The sequence below is a fragment of the Pinus tabuliformis genome, chromosome 3_1, assembly GCF_031772625.1.
Source record: "Pinus tabuliformis cultivar Carrire ecotype Pingquan chromosome 3_1, CPIR1, whole genome shotgun sequence".
Lineage (NCBI taxonomy): Eukaryota > Viridiplantae > Streptophyta > Pinopsida > Pinales > Pinaceae > Pinus > Pinus tabuliformis.
The window spans coordinates 624325054-624345477 of NC_142301.1; the positions used below are offsets into that span (position 1 = coordinate 624325054).

General features: G+C 34.3%; 1 pseudogene; it reads left to right on the forward strand.

The window, feature by feature from the left end:
• The first annotated feature begins 18325 nt into the window (after nt 1-18325).
• Nucleotides 18326-18763, forward strand: LOC149188583 (putative serine/threonine-protein kinase WNK11 pseudogene; annotated as a pseudogene).
• The last annotated feature ends 1661 nt before the right edge of the window (nt 18764-20424 follow it).

Below are 20424 nucleotides of genomic sequence, written 5' to 3' on the forward strand. Positions count from 1 at the left end.
TTTCAAATGTTATCAAATTTTAATATTTATTTGTAATTTTTATGGAAAATTTTAAAGATGAAAAATTATTTTAAAATTTTAAAATTTTCATGAATTTTACTAGTTTCTAATATATAAGCTTGAAGGTTATTTGGAAAAAGCAGGATGTGGTGGCACAATCTTAGTTGGGATAGTCGTTATCCTTCTTCTCTACGCTGACGATATTGTTCTTTTGGCAAGGTGCCCTTCTGATCTTGATAAGCAACTTAAGCTTCTTAAGGATTTTTGCTCTACCATGGGTATGACTGTTAACACTGACAAAACAAAAGTTATGATTATCAAATCCAAGAAGGACACTTGCGCTAATTTTATGTATGACAATAACAACTTGGAGGAAGTGTATTCTTACAAGTACCTAGGAATTGATATCCATCACAAGCTCAACTGGAACCATAGCATTGAGAAAAGGATCAATGGGGGATGGAAAGCTTATTTTGGTCTTGAAAATAATTGTAAAACTGCAAACCTTGTAATGTGGGATAAAAAGAAGTTCCTCTTTGAAACTTTAGTCATTCCTGTTATCTTATATGGCTGTGAAGTTTGGGGCTGCAGCATCTCCAGAGAATCATGGAGAAAGATTGAGCAAATTCAGAAGCGTTTTATAATTTATAACCTGAAAATTAAAAGTAATACACCCTATCCTATTCTCCTTATAGAAGCAAGTCTTTCTCCTATTGAGAGCCTAGTTATGCTCAGGTTTCTGGTGTACAAGCACAAGTTCAATAACATTGACAATTTTAGACTTCCTAAGATAGCTTTAAATTCCAGCCAAAACCACCTAAGGCTTAACCGAGGATGGCATAAGGACACAAGGGCTTGGTTAAACTATTGGGAGATCAATGAGAATGATGCTTTGCAAAACATAAATAACATTAAAGATATTGTTACTTCTAAGTTCAAAGAAAAATTGTGGTGTGAGAAAGATTTAGCGTCTAAAAGAAAATTAAGTTATTATAAGAGGGTCATCAACCCCACCCTTGAAGATAAAAAGTATCTCTCTATTTTAACTAGCTCAAAGAAGAAAATTAATATAGCAAAGATTAGAACGAATTCTCATGAGCTCCATAGTGAAACTGGCCGTTGGACACTTCCTAAAACGCCATGGATAGAAAGGATCTGCCATATTTGTGAGAATAGGAGCATCGAAGATGAAAACCACTTCTTCTTAGAGTGCCCTGCATACAACCACATTAGATCTCAATTTCACAACCTTTATTACAATACTGACCTTCCTAGCCTCTTACAATGCCAAAATTATAGTGAACTCGGGAGGCTTCTCTCCAACCTTTTTGAGCATAGGAATAAAATCTTAAATCAAAATAAATAATTTTTTGAGCATAGGAATAAAATGTTAAATCAAAATAAATAATTTGTCTTTTTAAGTTGGATAGATCATTATTTGGTCTTAATGGACGTTAACCATCATCATCATCATCATCATAACCTATAAAATGTTAGATTATATTTTTGTAAAGAATTTCAAATTTATAGTAACTTAATTTTAGAATTTTTAAAGAAAAATAATTTTATCTTAGCAATTAACTCGATACACTTACTATTTTTATGTTCACAATCTTTACAATTAACAATGTTTCTATTTCAACCTCATCCTAGAATTTTGACTTTAATTTGCATATTAGTTTGGACGTAACACAATTAACTCGATACACTTATTATTTTCATGTCCACGATCTCATCCACAATTGTCCATTACAGTCAACAATGTTTTCTAATTTCAACCTCAATCTGGAATTTTAACTTTAGTTCGCATATTAGTTTGGAGGTAACCGAATTAACTCAGAGCCCAATTTAAATTAAAAATAAAAATGCAGTTTGAAATTCAGTTAGAATTAAATAATAAATAATAAATATTAATATTTAAATGGTTATAATTTTAAAAGAATTATTATTTTGAATGATTAATAGTAATTATTATTCATTTACTTTGTTTTATATTTATATTTATAAGTTTACAACATGTTAAAAATATGATAACTAAAGTACTTTCATAGTTTATTTTGGTCATTGAATATGACAATTTTTTTTATTGAATATGACAATTTTTTTTATTGACTATGCTTTAAGAAGGGTATTTTTCAAATTATAAAATAATATTTTAAATAATTATTTTTAATGTTAAAAATAAAAAATATTAGTTTAAATTTTGATTTTGTATAATTAATTATAGTCTTTTTTTATTCTTAATTTTATATTTATTTTTATATTTAATTTTATATTTTCATTTGGTCAAATCTTAATAATTTTTTACTTTATTTTAATTATATTTAAACTAAGTGATAAGTATTAACTACTATATAATCCTTATTTTATAGCGAAATTATAATCATGCTTAAATTTATTTCCATGACTTATCACTTTTGCTGCATAAAACTTTCGAAATTCTTGGCCGTGATCTACATGCACACTTGTGAAAATGTACCGATTTCTCTATGCATGTCTCCCCTCTTGTAATATGGAGGAGTCAGTATGAAACATTAGTTTTATAAAGGATTTATAGTCGATACTTGGTTCTGTTACCATGGCTTTCCACTTTTGTTTAAAAAACCTTTGGAAATCTTGGTTCTATTTTGCATTCATGTGTGTAAAGTTTGATTAATTAGTTTAATTTTGGGGATTTCAATTTTTTTTATTATAATAATGGATGAGCTGTTTTGTACATTACAATGGTTATGATGTGTCAAATGGTGCTAGAATATTATAATGTTTATTTGTGATTTTCATGGAAAATTTTAAGAATGAAAAATTATTTTAAAATTTAGAAACTTTCATGAATTTTATTGGTTTCTAATATACAACCTATAAAATGTTAAGTTATATTTTTGTAAAAAATTTCAAATTTATAGTGATTTTATATACTCTATAAAATTTTGGCAATTTTTAAGGAAAAATAATTTTATCGTAAAAAGGTTTGGAAAGTCATTTAAAAAAAACTGAAATTTAGAGAATTTCTTTTTAAAAAGAACATGGAAAATTAACCCATTTGCAAAAATATTAGCCATTAAAATGTTCTCCTAGTCACCTACATCATCTTTATAAATTATCATTAATGATTAAACCATATATTTAGTTTTTTAAATCATATATTCAAATATTTAAAAGTTAGATGATATACATCTCTATATATTAAATAGTTAAATTTTTAAAAAAATGATCTATCAATTTAATGTGTTAAGAAAAACATACTCTAACTAATAGATGAAATGACCTTTTTTCATGAGATTTTTTGTTAAATTTTACTTCAAATTCTAGAAATTTTTTTAAAAATTATAAGTTTAAGTTGTTTAATCTACAAAGTTTAAGTGCCTCAAAAAATTTTCAAAAAATTAAATTTATTTATACATTTTAAAAATGTATTTTAAACAAAAAAAATCACAATCTTATTAAAAATCACATTACTGAATTCTACACAAAACTATTTACATATATTAAATAAACTTTACCATTAAAATATAATACTATATATAGTTTAGCTATAGTGCATCACTCACTCGTAGTTGTTCATCGCATTTTGAGCGTATTATTCATATAATACCTTTGTTTTTAACCTTAATTGTGAAGTCATTCTATTTATGTTGGTGATATTAAACTATTTTAACAAAAATACTGTTAAAATTGTACCGTGCTTAAAATTTTTTGGGTCTACATTATTGCATAGTTGCGAAGTATGCGTTCCATTATTTGAAAAACAATATTAGTTTTGAAAAATTATGCGTTTCATTCTTTGAAATCTTATATTAGTTTTGGAAAGATATGAGGGGAGAATTACTTTAATAGTTAAAAGTGGTTCGAAATAGATTGAGCACCATCAAAAAATTTTGGGGCACCCAAAATCATGAAGTTTGACAGCATTAATTTGGATTTACAAAAATGTTGATTAGATTTTATTAAATTCTTGCCAAAATTTCCATGATTTTCAGAGCAAAAAAACAATCTGTTTAAACTATGGCATTAGTTTTTGTTGGCTGTGGCCATGGCCCTCTCTCTTTATGCCAAAGATGATTTCATAAATATTTTCAGGATGAAGTGACAGAAACTTCATAGTGGAATTGAATATTGGCCAAGTTTGAGACGAAGATTAAATAGAACCACACTGTTTTTTCCCTGAAAGTTATGGAAATTCCAGCCATATTTTGAAAAAATCTAGCAGGGATTTTTGTAAATCCAAGTAAAAACTATCAAGCTTCATAATTTTAAGTGTCCTAGAAGTTTTTGATGACGTTGAATTTATTTCCACTATCTAAAACGTAATTTTGAAATTATTGTACCCAGATTCCAACTATTTTTACCCATCCTAACAATTCCACGGCTTCCATAGACTACTCCAACTCCGACTCCACTTTGTAAGGGATATACTTATTACGGTGTACTTTATCCCGTTCAAATGAAAGAACATGTTGCTGTTTGCGCAAACAAGGATCCCACATAATGACAATAAAGCATGCGTACTAAGAGATGATTGGGATCTCCAAATAACTAAATATCGGTGTCCTATTTTCTCATTGAAATGAAAACCTTAATTGGCAATGAGCTGGATACCGCGTTTTCACAATGATTCAGCTCACAAAAAAATCCGGAGATGTTTGTTTTTTGTTTGTTTCAATTATTGCACTATGTACGCTTACATTATGAGAATGACGTTATGGAATCATTGTGACTTTGCTTGAACGGACTGAAAAATAGCCATTGAATTTTTCCTCTTTCTCTTTTTTCAGTTAGAGTCTTTATCAGTTTTCAAAAATAAAATTTTGATTTTTGGGAATTTTATTTTCCTCTAATTTTTTATTTGAATTGCATGTGTAGGTTCATGATGTCTCTTCAATATGTTAATTTAAGTATAAATCTTAAAAATGTTTGAAAAATCCAACATCAAAAAGTTATTTTCATAAGCCAAACTTTGAACTCATGTAATAATATCATCTTATCTAATAAACTTTCGCTGATATCAATCTTAAAATCTGATGTCAATCTTAAAAGAGATTTAAACATATGTAAGAAAACCAAACCTAATCTAGTCAATATATGTTTTCAAGTTGTTGTTTAAGCTATTTTTGATATCCTAAAAATTGATAAATGCCAAAATTGTAATGGAATATCTACAAGACAAGGGAAAAATCTAAGAACCATGAACTATCCAAAAGATGAGATCAACTCTTCCCTAGGGATCCTCCTTGAAAACTTCCTAATAATCAAAAGTCTTCACAATTGAATAATAACGAAATTTTTAGAATAAAGAGATACATGGAGTAATATATGTTAGAGTGCTTTATGGAGGTGAAATTGATCCATTGATACAAGTTTGATGTTGGAAGCTAGAAACTATTGAATATGCAAAGTACATAGATGATTAATAAAAAGAGGGTTGGATTCTAAACTTCATCTTGAACACATCCTAGATTGGCAACTCTTATAATTTCTCCATAGTATGCACATTAAGCAATAGAGGCTTTGAAGTGGCTAAAGTAGAAAGTTTGTTTTCTACTACATCCTTGAAACAAACTATTTTTTAGAATGAATATGGTCTATTGCTTCGCTCCGTAGACACAAAACCAAAGTGGGAATTATGTCTATGTGTATGTTGTAGTCAAAAAACAAATAATTATTATCAAGTTTTTTTTCTTTCAAATAACATCATTGTTGGTCCATAAGGATCCCCTTGCATGAGCTCTAGTTTGTGCTTTATATATTCCACATAATCGATGGAGTTCACCTACATGATAAAGCTTTTCCTTAGGAGAGTTTTGTCTAGGAATTGAAATCTTGCTTTGATATTGTATCTTATCACCAAAACATTATGCACCCAAATGCATTAGCTAGGGCACTCAACACCAAAGAATGGATTGTGTAAATACACTAGTGATTGTTGAAAGACATCAAATAGCAATAAAAAGGAAAATGTTCTTAAGGTTTACATTTAAAAAATCAAACCACACAAAGCCATCTCAACAGTTTTACACAGATCATTGTGGTTGTTTCTTCAAGAGCATTGCAGATCCATAGAAGTGACATATCAGTAATCCATGAGCCAAATCAAACTAAATTGCAACCACTAGGTGAAAGAACAAGGTCAGGAAACTAAGTGTTGAGCCACTACACAATTGAAGTGGAATAAAGGAGCCTCCAAAGGATCCCTTTGTCTCCCACTAGCTCACTCAAAGGTCAAATCTCATTACGAGACAAGTGGAGACAAAGCATGAACTTGGGACTATAAATATCACTACATTTGGGACAAAAAAAATATCATTGCAAAGTTATGCTGCCAAATTGTCTGATAATTAGCATTTCTTTTTGTTCATAGAACCCATCATTATAAATATTTCAAAGGACTTCTTGAGGAGAGATCAATTTTGCAAGGAGAGGGAAAGAGATCTTCATTTATGAAAGCCATAGAGTCCATTCCCCCGTCAAACCATTTTAGTGTCTCTAGGATAGTATTTCTTTGAATCAAGTAATAAAGAGATTTCTTATTATCCAACATCCATATATATATATATATATATATATATATATATAACATTCAAACTAGTCCTCTTATTTAGATATAGTTGCTTTGTTTTTTCATTTGTGTATTTTTCTTGCTAATCATTTTCTTGTTGGTTCTATGCATGGATCAAAAACCTTGTAATATATTGGATTTTGGTACATCCTTGCTCCAAAAGACACACAACATTTTAGGTGTAACAACCCTGGTGAAAATTCCATGTAATAAAAGTTAATAAAGGCAAAAATAATAACCATGGTTGATGGGACACTTATTCCAAGCTGAATGTTGTGCAAGGCATCCTAGGGGGTGTTCATTTGATTGTTTATGACTAAGGAAATTGGCAAAGGCAATGGCTAAGGCTTTGGAGAGGCAAAATGGTATTTCTGGCACATTTATTTATGAAAATAATGGAAATTTGGAGAAAAGGGAGGTGAAAGGTCACATATTGCATGTGAGGAGGAAAATGAAGGAAAATAATGGAAAATGAAGAAAATAGAGGCCTCAATCATAAAAAGGCTTCTGAGGATCAGTTGGAAACCTTTTGTCAGTTGAGTTTTGAAGCTCTCTCATTATTCTCTCTCTCTCTCACTCACTCTTGGACACTTAGAGTTTTCTTGGAGCATTTTGACATTGGAGCAAGAAAGGAAAAGAAGGCAAGAGGAAGCAAAGATCAAGTAGGGAAAGGCAGGATCAAGCAAGCTACAACAAAATTCATAGTAGGTATCGATTTTCATGTGTATTTTCCTTGATAGATTTGGCATGCATGGTATTGCATGTGGTTCTTTTGCTATTATGGCATGGGTTTTGCCAGGTGTAATAGTGTTTTCAACTTAGCCTTGGCATTTCTGGATAGACATGGTGTGATGGGGTTCTCATGTTTTGGTTGAGCTACATTGCTGGATGGATTCGAAGTTGAGTGGGGTGGATCTCCAAATGATAAAGCACATGGCCTAGTGGTCCCTGAACCGGATTGTGGATCATAGTAAAGCCACTGGCCTAGTGACCCCTAATCCAAACTGTGGGTTGCGGTAAAGTCAAGGCTGTGTTGCCTCAGTGGGCCTAGGAATCCTTGTTGGTGAATGGAAGGATATACGGTAAAGTCAAGAGGTGGTTTTCTCTCTGTTAGGCCTAGTAATCCCGAGTTTGGGATATGCGGTAAATCCTAGAGAGTGGGCCTCGATTTAAGGCCTAGTGATCCAGGTTTGGATTGCGGTAAAGCCTGAGAGACTAGGAGACAAGAAAATTCCTCATGGTGTAGGTGGAGAAATTCGGTGGCATCCATGCTTATTTAGCCTAGTGATCAGGTGGAGATCATGGTAAAGCCTATTATGATGTGTTCACTGTGTTGGCCTAGCGAGCTAGGATGGTTTACGATAAAGCCTAGTTTCTATTGATGAGGGTGAGGTGGTTTAGCCTCGGTATGTCTTCGTTGGTTCTTTTCGTTTGAGTCCCACATTCATGCTTGGAATATGGCATGGGGGTGAATGGATGAAGAGAGATTTGGCTTAGCCATTCTATGGTCGGGTGGAACGTGGAAGTCCCATCCTGGGTTTGGTTTTTGCATCATTAATGAAAGGTTATTTCTCCTTGTATTTCTATGAGAATTTTGATGGATTATATGTTGTCTATATGGCTGTACTTTCATGAGTATTTATGTTGTTATTATGATGGTTATATGTGTGTTTTATGATAGCAACTATGTATGGCTCTCAACATGTTTTTACTTGTACGTGAATGACTAATGCATCTATGGACTAATAGATGATAATGCAGCAAATGACATGAGGGAACAATGGTTCATAATGATTCTCAGATAAGTGTGAGATCCCTACACTTAATTCTATTGTTTACACCTATAGGTTACATGTTGATGATATGTTTGACAAAATGCCTGGCATGGCTACTAGGGGTCTGATTAAGGTCTTGTTCAACTTATTTCTTTTGAATCATTGTTTCCCTGTTCTTTTACTGTTCCTGAGTTATCATTCCATTCTTTAAAGTGACCTGGGCTCTGGGCCTAAAAAAGTGGCACAAATCTCGGGGTCATTGGCATAGCACTGACAAATTTAGTCTCTGGTTGCTCGCAGGCAAGCCTGTGAGAGCGAATTTGGGTTTCTCAACGTTCTCTTGCCTATAGCATGGGAGCGACTGAGGCCTAAGATGTCCAGAACATCAGTGGGACCCTAAGATAGGATGTCTAAGTGGTTGGCATGTCTCTTGAGGGTTCTGTTACTGATGTGGATAGGTTGGTTGATGTCTTTTGTCGATTCCACTTCGTTAAGGTCACATAGGAGGTCAAATCCAATCATAGTATCCTCTCATCGCATGTTTACTCGGTTGGCATGGTTACTTGGGTAGATGTGGGATGAGGGTGTTACAGAGTGGTATCAGAGCATGGTTCACCCCTCAAACTTGATGGGCGGTGTGTGTTGGTCATGCATGTATGTTAGTTGCATGTGTGTCTCTTACACTTGCATTCCGTATGCTTGTTACATTTGCTTGATGATTGATTATGGTTGAAGTAAGGTTGTCATAGAAACTTTGATGTTGACTTTGTGGAATACATCGTCATGAGTATATGACTGGTTACATATTGTTACATGTCGCTTACATGTTGATTTTAGGCCACCTACTTACATCCTTGTATGTAAGGCTACATTCTTGTAGGTTTGATTACATGTATGAGTCTTGTAGGTTGATTACAAGAATTGATCTCTTATGCTCGACTACATGCGTCTATGCATGTGTGTAGTTGATTTGGCATTGCTTATGCATGTTGATGGTTGCATGTGGCAATGTGTATGATGGAGTAATGGTTGTTTTCATGCATGAGGTCATAGCATGCATTGTTGATATGACCTTGCATTAATGACTAGACCCTATCTAGAATGATGTTTATGCGTTGATTTCACTTACTTGTTATATATCTATATGTTGTTATGATTATGTTATACATGTATTGCGTTGATTTGATGATCTTGCAGACAATCTATCCTCCCCAAATTATACTAAGGTACGTTGATTTATTGTGATTTGGTTTATCTAACATATTATGCATTGCAGGAAAGAAACCAAATGGTTAGCAAGGTGGTAGACTACATAGAATCTCCCTATGAATCAGATGGGCAGTGTGGTGTGGGGCACACTTCTAATTTGGCAGACACATTGAGAAGCTTGAAGGAAGAGATAAGGAGTTGTAAGGTAGATAATGACTAGATCATACAGGCACAAGAGAAACAAGCAGAGGTTAATGCTATACTCCTTCAAAGTTTTTCAAAATTGCAACGACAAGGGCCACTTTGGATCAGCCATGGACATGAGGATAGAACTAATGGGGAAAATGGTAGTAGGTCTCCTGGTAGACACAGGTCAGATAGATATGATATGATGAGATATGGTAGGTTGTTGGATACTCCGAATAGGAGAGGCAATGGAAACATAGACTATTCTAGTTTTGGTTTTGATAGACATCATGATCATCATCGCTACCATCCTTACAGGAGGAATGATAGGGGATACTTGCCAGATGAGTTTAAGAAAGCGAAGCCACCTACTTTTGATGGACATGTAAAGAAGTCGGTTGATGCAGAGGCTTGGATGCTTGGGTTGAAAAAATTCTTTGAGTTGCATGAGTACATAGATAACATGAATTCCATAGTAGTGATCTTCAGCTTGAAAGGTAAAGTAGACATTTGGTGGGAAGATGTTAAGCAGGTTAAAGACATCAGGACATATCATTGGAGTTGGCGGGAGTTCAAGAGGCTTTTCAGGAATAAGTACTTGTGAGAGAGGTACTACGACAGTAAGGCCAAATAATTCTATGAGCTAAATATGGGATCAATGACAGATGAAGAGTACACGACCAAATTTCTGGAGCTATTGAGGTATGTAATGTATCTTACTGATGAGAAGGATAAATTTCAGCGATTTGTTAGTGGTTTTCCATTACCATTTAGAGATCGGATTGAGTATGATGAGCCTCAATCACTTGAGGAAGTTATTGGGAAATTGAAGAATTTCTATGAAAAATCCAAGCTTAAGAATGAATCACAGCAAGGATGGAAGGGAAAAGGAAAAAGAAGGTAAATGGCAGCCTAAGAGGAAAAGGGTTCAACATGCAAATGAGAAAGAGAATGTGGCACCACAAAAGAGATTTAATGTAGCTAGACTGGGACACAAGTCGTAGCAGTAGCATAGAGGTGTTGGTACTGGTCGGTTGGAGTGTTGAACATGTGGCAAGGAACACCATAAGAGAGATTGTCCATAGAATCAGGGTGGTAGGCCTTAGATATATAGTGTGCAAGAGTCACAGAATGTTGGGGATGTTGGGCAGAGCATTCCTTGTATCTATGCATCAGTGGACAATAGACAGGAAGAACACTAAGAATCTATCATTGAGATGGATGGTAAGTTTTTTGATCAAGTTATATCTATTTTGATTGACCCTGGATCTAATTATAGCTATGTTAGTCCTGACTTGGTGGATAAGTGTGGTTCGAGTAAAGAGTTGCATGCAAAGTCTTGGTTAGTGTAGTTGGCTAGAGGTACAAAGAGCCGAGTTCATCATTGGGTAAGAGCTTGTGCATTTGATTTAAATGGTATGCCTACCACACCACATTTAACTGTATTACCATTGGGATCATATAGTATGTTGTTGGGCATGGATTGGTTGTATCTTCATAGAACCAAGGTAGACTGTTATGACAAATCCATTGAGTGTGTTGATGACAATGGGGAACCAAGAGTATTGTAGGGTAAGAATAAAGCCACAACAGTTAGGATGGTGACAACGATGCAAGCAAATCATAGCCAGAGGAAAGGGTGTATGTTGTTTGTAGTACACATTTCTAGTGATACGAGTAAGGAGGTTGAGGATGTAGATGTGTTGAGAAGGTACCTAGTTTTGCAGCAGTTTTAGGATGTATTTCCTGAAAACATTACAGAGTTTCCACCTCACAGGGAGGTACAATTTTTTATTGAGTTAGTGCTAGGGGCAGCTCTAGCATCAAAAGCACCTTACAGGATGAGCACACATGAGTTGGTTGAGTTGAAGTTGTAGTTGAAGGAAATGTTGGACAAGGTATACATTAGGCCAAGTGTATCACCTTGGGGTGTATCAGTCTTGTTTGTGAAGAAGAAATATGGAACTCTCAAATTATGCATTGACTACTGGCAGTTGAACAAAGTGACCATCAAGAAAAGGTACCCTTTACCAAGGATTGATGACTTGTTCAATCAGCTGACAAGAGCAACCATGTTCTCGAAGATCGACTTGAGATCCAGATACCATCAAGTATGCATCAAAGAGGAGGAAATTTACAGGACAACTTTCAGGACCAGGTATGGGCATTATGAGTTTGTTGTAGTTCCATTTGGATTATTTAATGCTCTAGCTACATTTATGTGCTTGATGAATAGTGTGTTGCATCCGTATTTGGATAAGTTTGTTATTGTGTTCATTGATGATATAATGGTATATTCTAAAAATTAGGAAGAGAATGTCAAGCATTTAGTAGCAGTGTTGAGGTTGTTGAGAAAGCATTAGTTGTATGCTAAGCTCAACAAGTGAAGTTTCATTCAGTCTAAGGTACATTACTTGTGACATGTTGTCTCCAAGGAAGACATTGCAGTAGATCCAGAGAAGATAAGATCCATCATGGAGTGGGTAGCTCCTAAGAGTGTGGATGAGGTGAGATCTTTCATGGGTCTAGCAGGCTATTATCGGAGGTTCATCAGGAACTTCTTGTAGATTGCTTATACTATCACGTCATTGCAGAGGAAAGGTAAGAAGTACAAATGGACATAGGAGTGTGAGACTAGCTTTGAGCAGCTTAAGTAGTTGTTGATACATGCACCAATGTTATAGATTGCAAATCTAGACAAGGAATTTGTAGTATGCACAGATGCTTGCAAGAAAGGACTTGGTGGATTCCTTAAATAGGATGGACAGGTGGTATGCTATGAGTCCCGGAAACTAAACGAGCAAGAGCAGAACTACCTGACACATGATTTTGAGTTAGCAGCGATCATACATGCCTTGAGGATGTGGAGGCACTATATTCTTGGCAAGAGGTTTGTACTTTTCAGTGATCATATTGGGTTGAGAGATTTGTTTGAACAGCCGAATCTGAACGCCAGGAAGGCTAGATGGCTGGCCACAATCAGTGACTTTGATTTCAAGATCAGGTACATTAGGGGTAAAGAGAACAAGGTGGCAGGTGCTCTTAGTAGGTGGATATAGGTAAATGACTTGGTAGTTATGAGCTCCTATGGGACATACTTACAAGATAGGATCTTGCAGGTAGGTCAACAATAAATTTTAGGTCCCTATACTACTAGTGTAACCCCTTATTGTTATTAGTATAACCCCCTTATTATATTATTGTGCCCATGTAGTCTCCATGATGTTATTCTTGTGCCCCATAGAAGCTCACTATTTTTATTATTGTGCCCTTACATTATTATTGTTATGTCAGCTCTGATTATATTATGACCCCTTAGACTCCTATATATAGAAAGGAGGTCTTGTCATTTGTATTATCCAAGAATTGTTCATTTATGTAATGTAAAGGAGGTTTCCTCCTCGAAGAGGCTAAATTCTAAGGCGTTTATCTCTCTTTTCTATCTTTTTGTGAGCTTGTTTCATAACATTTGGTATCAGAGCTTTTGATTCTAGGGTTTCGCTACTCCAAATAGGTCATCATGGAATTTTCGCTATAACTTTTTTCTGTGACATTTCAGAAGTGAAAAAAAACCCATTTGAGATGAAATCGCGCTGAACCTCGAGTCCGAATTTTAGATCTTGTCCCACTATATTTGCAGAGATATGATCTGAGGAAGTTAGGGTTTTTGCAAGCTCCTAAATTTCATCTAAAATAGGTCATTGTCGAATTCCCACTATACCATTTTCACTACAAAGTTTCAGAAGCTAAAAAAATACCCATTTGAGAAGAAATCAGTCTGAATTGCAGGTCTGAATTTCAAATCTTGTCTCACTATATTTTCAGATATATGATCTGAGGATGTTAGGGTTTTTGTAGACTCCCAAATTACATCCTAAATAGGTGACCTTGGGAAAATCGTCATAAAATTCTCTCTGAGCATCAGATTGAGATTCGTAAGAAGTTACAAAAAGAGAACAAACTTTATTTGGTTTGGGTATAATTTTTAGAATCTAAGGTTGAAACAGTGACACGTGGCACATCATACAAGTTCACTCTACTAAACTATTCTATAATTAGGTAATCACGGGAGATTGGGAATAAATCCTTCTTCGGGAATCCAATTGTGATCAGACTTGCGGAGTTAGAAAGAGAACTCAGAGGGATATTACAGGTCGAAATTTCAGACCTTAAAGATCTGAAATTATAGAGTTACAATCGTTTCAAGATCGAGCTCCTAAAATCAAGAAAAAGCCAGAAGAAGAAGTTTGATGGGAAGGATCCGATAAATTGGATACTACAGATGGAAAAATATTTTGATCTACATGGTGTACCATTGTTACAAAAGGTACAAATTGCATCTAATTATTTAGAATTGAATCAATTTTTATGGTATAAAGAGCTTTCTTCTAGGAACCCACTTGTTGCGTGGCCAATTTTCACGGAGGAAATGAAAGCACATTATGAAGATACAAAGAGAAACACCTTCTTTAGCCAATTGATAAATCTCAAAAAAAAGTATTCAATGGCAGAGAACATTGAGGACTTCCAAAAATTTAATATAAGGGAAAATGATATTCTAGAGAAGCAAAGGATTGATGTCCCCATAGGGACTTCAAAGGATAAAATTCAACATGATGTTCATCTTTGGGAAACTGATTCATTAGAGAAGACATTCATGTTGGAAAGAAAAATTGAAAATGAAATTATGAAAACAAGGAATCCCACCACTCACGACTATAATTATGGAACTGTTTTTTTTCCTAGCCTTCCAAAACCTACAAGGTTTACACCACAACAATTGGAAGAAAAAGAGAGAAAGGGCTTTGTTACCATTGTGATAGCAAATACACTAAAGGTCATAGGTGTGCTGAGACGAAATTATTTTACATAGATTATGAAGAGGAGGAAGAAAAGGATCAAGAAACATCAAAAGAATAGGACATACACCAGGAACCCACCCCAGAGAAAGAAGAAATGAATCTGAACATATCCTGTAAAGCATTGGAAAGAATTACCACTTCTCAAACTCTCAAGATAGAAGGACATATTGTTGGTTCTTGAAAATGTCATTCATTTCCATTACACTTTCACTATTATGTCCATTATATTACCTCAATTTCACCTCCATTTCACTACTATGTCACCACATTCATCCCACTTTCATTATCATTGGGACACATTTATGTTTTTCCAAACTTTATTAATTCTAAGACTTTTAAAGTGAATTTTTGGTTAAAAACTAGAAAATAATGTGCATATGCTTATACCTAACAAGTAGGTTGAGATTGTTGACATGTGTAGGTCAAAAGGAGGCTTCTAGAAGACCTTTATGTGGCACCCTAAGGCAAAATTCGAATTTGAGTGGAGAGAATCATGAGATCATGAGGATATGTGTCACATCTCTTAATTGTATTGAAACTCTAAGAAGATGTGTCTTATTAGTTCCTATTTTGATTATGACTCTAGAGGTAAAAGGAGAGGTTCATGGACTCTCATTAATGAGATGGCTTTTCATCTTTTTGTATAAATAGGAGATCTCTCTCCTTCATTTGTTAGCTTAGCTTGGCTTTTTGGTAGCTCTTTAACTTGGAACTTGTAGTTCTTCTTTGATGGCTTTGGAAAGCTTTAGAGAGCTTTGTTGTACTTCGTAATTTTGAAGAATTTGAATAAAGCTTTGATGTTCTCAACATGGAAGGAGATGAGAAGTAGATGTCATGGAGCACATCAGAATGTAAGGTAGAGTAGATTTTATTATGTAGTTTTGCTTTGATTTCATTCATGTATGTCATTTTATTTCTTTTAAATTTGATAGTTTAGATTTTCCATTCATGCAAGTGTGTTCAACCAGTTGATTGTAGATTAGTTTTTCTTTACATGTTTTTTCATCAAGTGGTGATCTGAGATTTGAGATTTGCTTCTCTGTTGAACTTTTTAGCTTTTAAATTTCAATCGTTATGCTTTGATTTTAGTGAGATTTGTTTGTTGCTATTAGCTAGTTTAGATATCAAGTTCTTCATGTTATTTGACTTTATCTCCGGTGCCATGGCTTAACCCGAGAAGTTAATTGGCGTGCTATTGTATTATAAGTGAAGTAAGTTGATTTTTCTTTCATTAATCTGCAAGTAGGTAATTTAGATATCAATTCTTCATGTTATTTGACATTATCTCCGGTGCCATGGCTTAACCCGAGAAGTTAATGGGTGAGCTATCGGATTATAAGTGAAGTAATTTGACTTTGCTTTCATTGATATGCAAGAAGGTAATTTAGATATCAATTTTTCATGTTATTTGATGTTATCTCCGGTGCCATGGCTTAACCCAAGAAGTTGATTGGCGAGCTATCAGATTATAAGTGAAGTAATTTGATTTGCTTTCATTAGTTTGCAATTTTTGGTTTTGAGTGCAGTAGTTTAGATTTTATTTCTGTACTTAGACGGGCAACAAAGACAGTAACCTCATGTTCAGTACTTCATCTTTTGCTTGATTTAAGTAGCTTCATATTTATACTTTTGTTCAAGTTCTGATTTTATCAATAGTATGTTTTGAGATCTTTGAAGTGATAAGTTTGGAAATCACCATAAGAGTCATAAACCTTGTCTTCAATTCTACATCCATATTTGGTCTTTAAAAGTATTCTTAAAACCTTAGACTAGGATTTCCATTTGCATTAAACACTTTAGGAGACCAACAAAAACAAATTCCAAAACCAACATAAACTATAAAACAACGAAGTAAGAAAAAACGTTAACTAAGCATATATGGTGCACCAAACTTCATCAGTTTACGATACCCGGATTAATAATTTATGTAAAGCAATTTAAGACGTTAAATTGACTAGACATTTTGGCGTCGTTGTCGGGGAAGTGTAATTAGGAGACCTTATTTCTTACAACTAAAAAAAAAAAATAAAAAATTAATAATTCTTGAGTATGCTCTCCTCCTACACTTTGTGTGATCTGGAGGATCAGAAAAAGAATTTTTATGTTTAAAAAAAAATTGGACAAAATAAACTTCATCATTTCATTTGATTCAAAAAAAAATGAAAAAAAAAAAAGAATAAAAATCCAACTGCTTTGATAGGTTCAGCTGTCCAAGATTGATTGGTTATGGTTTGTAGTGGTCCTCAAAACATTGTGTTCTGTTTTAATAAGATTTTACGACTTAGCTGCAGAATGCAGCCTGATTCCGCAACTAACTGTGAATTCCGCAGCTAATTCCAAAGTTTAGCAGGTTACAAGCATCCAATGAAGAAATCGAACACATGAGCATCTCCGGAATTGTCCCTACATGGATCATATCCTAGTCACCCAACCCAGATTAATAAAAAATCAGCTTAAGACTTCAGTCAAAGCCCTATTTTTAGTATATTTTACTTGAAGTCTTTGCTCCCTGAAATTGAAAATCATTAATCATTTTTATAAAATTTCACAATTTCAGAGAAAAAAAGGAAAACAATCTATGTCTATCTTGAATCCTAGTTTTCACTATGGCCTCAGTAGAAAAATCTGCATTCCTGTATGAGCTTTGGCCTTGAAATAAACCTGCAATATGAACGCAGAACAGGTTAAAAAGTTGTCTCAGTTGTTTTGACTGGTACCTGCTCAGAACTACCGTGGTCCAAAAGATAGTAGGCCTAGGAAACTTGTTTGTGATAATGTTAGGGCACCAAGACATGTACCATTTGTTGATCAGATTCCCCAAGTTCCATTATATCGACCTGAAAAAGTATTGCCTTAGCATGCACCATTGCTTGATGCTTATGCTTTGCAAGCATCAGATCTGTATGCTTTTGTGTATCAGAGGCAAACCTTAATATGAGGAAGGGGCTGTGATTATCGTGGGGTAGATCCAGGGCTTGAATATTTACACTGTCAAAGAATAAGAGAATGTGTTTTTAGAGCAGAATTATCTCAGTGAGATTAACAGGCCTTATGTGCCAAGAGAGGCTAACTATGCTGATGTTGTGCTTTGTAGAGCTGACTTCACACCTCCTAGATGTTCATATCCTTCACTCTTAAATTCATCTTTAGTGCTAGGGTCATCTTCACTGTATCGGTACTGATTCGAAACTTTACAACCGAATGCAGTGATTTAGGAAAAACGGAAAACAGAAAAAATGTCAAACTTCAACTAAATAAACCAGCCAAAAAAATTTGAATTTGGGAAAAATAAAACATGGGTTTTTTTGGAAATAGGGTCAGTTAGATAACCCAGAAATCGTTTTAATAAATGCATGGCGGTTTGGGAGCATTTCTCAGTTCTCTGAAGCCTCTTTTTGCATGCCACGTGAAGAAAAACATATTTAAATTAATGAACAATATGTTGTTTTAACTCGGCGTGCTTGGAGAGGGAAAATTCAATTTGGGAACTTATTGTGTGCTGGCATTCAATCTTTTTTACACCACACCTCTTGTCTTTAATGTCTAACGATCTCCGTGACGTGTACTTCAGTTTAATAGCAAAATACATAATGTATCCCAATTGAGTACGACTCTTCCAAACTAATCTGTCATTTTCAATCGAACTTCACTACTCCACCTGTTTAAATGACTATTCCTATGTTCTTTTCGTAGAATGCTCGACACTTTACTCGGATGGATTTCATTATTTGCATAGTCACATGCCTTGCATGATTCATAGAGATTTGAATTGCAGCAACATTCTCGTGAATGGCAATACTGGCATTCTTAAGATTGGGGATCTGGGTCTTGCTGCTACCCTGGAAAAAGATCATGTTGCACACACTATTATTGGTACACTAGAATTCATGGCACCAGAATTGTATGAAGAGGATTATAATGAGCTTGTCGATGTTTATTCCTTTGGCATGTGCTTGCTGGAGATGGTTACTCTGGAGATTCCTTACAGTGAGTGCGGTAGCGTTGTTCAAATTTATAAGAAGGTGAGTTCTGGTATAAGGCCTGCGGCATTGGAAAAGGTTACCAATCAAGAAATAAGGCAATTTATTGAAAAATGTATGACAGTTGCATCGGCAAGGCCTTCTACTGCAACACTTCTGAATGACCCATTTCTCAGAGATGTAGAGTCGAGTAGGTAGTGCACATGCATGTTAGACTTCCCAATTATTTTAAGGTTGACTTAGGTGTTTCTGTTACAGCATGCGTAGGAATTATTGGTGACAAATGCTAAAAAAAAAATATGAGAAACACAAGAGTTGGTACTTTGATATTCCATTTCCATCGCTGAAATTATTTTGCTTCATATGCCACTACCGTTTACAGAGTTCCTACACACAGAGAATGAAGAAAATTTAAAAAATAACAGAAAAACTCATGAATAATTGGTCTTGTGCACCAACTATGATCTTAGTCTCTCTCTCTCCCTGGTACTTGGTTGCATAAAATCTCTTTTCCAATAACTTAAATTAGAAAACTGATGGTTGGTTTCCTTTTAGCTATGGAATGCAGGTCTGTTCCGCAACTAACTGATAATTCCGCAGCCATTTTCATACTTCTATAGGTTATAGGTGTCAAGAGACGAAACGAACCACATGAGTAGTTGGAATAATGTCAATACATGGATGGTGTCCTATCCATTTGATCCAAGTCGATGAAAAGACCCCGATCAAAGGGAAGTCAAGGTGTGTGTTATCACCAAGTCACCACTCTAAGTTTCCACATGTCAAGAAAAAAAATAATTTTGAATCAATGAAATGAATAAGTTATTTGCTCATTTTTCTAAAGGTATTGATTAATTTTGGACTGATGATGAAAAATGAATGGCTAACTTTTTATTCAATATTTTTAGCTACAGATATTGCGCACATTCCGTAGCTAAAGTCATTCCTCAGCTAAAGCCATTCTGTAGCTAAAAAAATCTCATTGTTCAAATCAGCTTAACTTTCTCATACGAAATCAGATTTTGATGATTCAAGTGTCATTGGAAAGATCTCAACAAAATCTACACAATGAGAAATCCATCATTAGAGTTTGAAACGGTAAATAATGAAATAAATTGCTGAAAAGAAGCAACATCAACTTGAGGCACTAATTCCAAAGCAGGTATAAATTATTTTGATTTTTCCTTTGAGAACTTGTTTCATTAATACAAATTCTTAGTTTTGTGTGTAAATATCATAACTAGAGAGATTGATCACCTCTCTCCCTTGAACGGTAAATAATGAAATAAATTGCTGAAAATAAACAACATCAACTTGAGGCACTAATTCCAAAGAAAGTATAAATTCTTTTGATTTTTCCTTTGAGAACTTGTTTCATTAATACAAATTCCTAGTTTTGTGTGTAAATATCATAACTAGAGAGATCGATCACATCTCTCCTTTGATAATCTTACATTCCATTACAGAATAAGTATTAATTTTTTTGCAGGTTCCAAGAGGAAGGACAAATGACTACAAGAGAATGGTGTCTCTCTAAGAGACCAATTTGTTTCATAAGAGGATGATTAGCAACAAAGAGGAAATATGCTGATGCAAAATCAAATCCAAACACTTGAAAAAATTTCAAATACTATTGTCTCCATCACATCCATACCTCATAATAAACCATTCATCTCATTTTCCTCCATATTTTCCATTTACATTCACATACACTTTCCATCTCTTTTTGTCCATTCATAACCCACAAATAAAAGCAAGAGGCTCATTCACATGCTTATTGCCCATTGCCATTTCTGCTCTCCATTGCCATCTTCCATTTTCATCTTCCCTTTCTTGTCATTTTCATTTTGCAAATAAGC